At 50.4% G+C, this 1,028-nt stretch overlaps 1 protein-coding gene across 1 annotated transcript in view; it reads right to left on the reverse strand.

The window, feature by feature from the left end:
- Positions 1 to 448, reverse strand: part of BMX (BMX non-receptor tyrosine kinase) — a 50,114-nt gene extending 49,666 nt beyond the window's left edge. Inside the window, exon 1 of the mRNA XM_034756417.1 lies at positions 389 to 448. The gene's annotated coding sequence lies outside the window, so the exon portion shown is untranslated. The remainder of the gene's footprint in view (positions 1 to 388) is intronic.
- Between the last annotated feature and the right edge of the window lie 580 nt (positions 449 to 1,028).

Here is a 1,028-nt window from a genome sequence, read left to right on the forward strand (position 1 = left end):
CTGGACCCCGGCCCGGCACCGCGCGCCCGGCCCCGCGACCCCGGCCCAGCCCTCCCTCCCGATTTTCCCGGACATGCCCGGCTTTTGGGGATTTCCCCCTGGACGGGGATTTGAGCCCCCAAAAGCCGGACATGTCCGGGAAAATCCGGACGTATGGTAACCCTACCCTATCAGCTCCCCACTCCCCTAAGTTCCCTGTGTGGCAGCCACCCAGCAGGATATCAATTGCCTGCAATTCAGCTGTCCCTCCCCCCACTGCTATGTGCTGCTCCTGTCCTCTGCCTTGGAGCTGCTCCCGGGAGCCTCCTGTTTGCTGTGCAGGGATGGGGGGAATAAGGACGCTAATGTCAAGGTGCTCCCCTCCCCCCTGATCCTGCCCTCCACTTACCACTTCTCCATATAGAGCAGGGTGGGGACACGACAGGGCTCAGGATGGAGAGAGCTTGCTGGCCGCAGCTGCTGTCTCAACTTCCTGTTGTACTTAAAAAGGTAATGTACTTAGAGTGGTGTCAGCATACTTAAAGGAGCAAAGCCCGTCTCTCTCCCATACACAGGGTGTGTGTCTCTGTCTGCCATGCTGTCTCCTCTCCCTCCATTCGTGCTGCCTTGTAGAGTGTGAGGCTACAGTAACAACAATGGGTTAACCCTTGAGGGCTCAGCCGTATGCTAGTTCATCATTTAGCAGGAAGGTATTCCCTGGGAAATATCCCACCCTCTTCCACCCTCTAACTTCACCACCTCAACCAAACTTCACAATCATCATTGCTGTGTACAGTATTAAATTGTTTGTTTAAAACTTATACTGTGTACACATATATATAATATAGTTTTTTGTCTGGTGAAAAAAATTTCCCTGGAACCTAACCCCCCCATTTACATTAATTCTTATGGGGAAATTGGATTCGCTTAACATCGTTTCGCTTACATTTTTTTTTCATTTTTCAGGAACATAACTACAACATTAAGCGAGGAGTTACTGTACTTTCTTTGCTTTAGGTTTTGCAACATCAAACTGTATAACTTCCAAG

This window comes from Trachemys scripta, chromosome 1 (assembly GCF_013100865.1).
Source record: "Trachemys scripta elegans isolate TJP31775 chromosome 1, CAS_Tse_1.0, whole genome shotgun sequence".
NCBI classification, from domain to species: Eukaryota; Metazoa; Chordata; order Testudines; family Emydidae; genus Trachemys; species Trachemys scripta.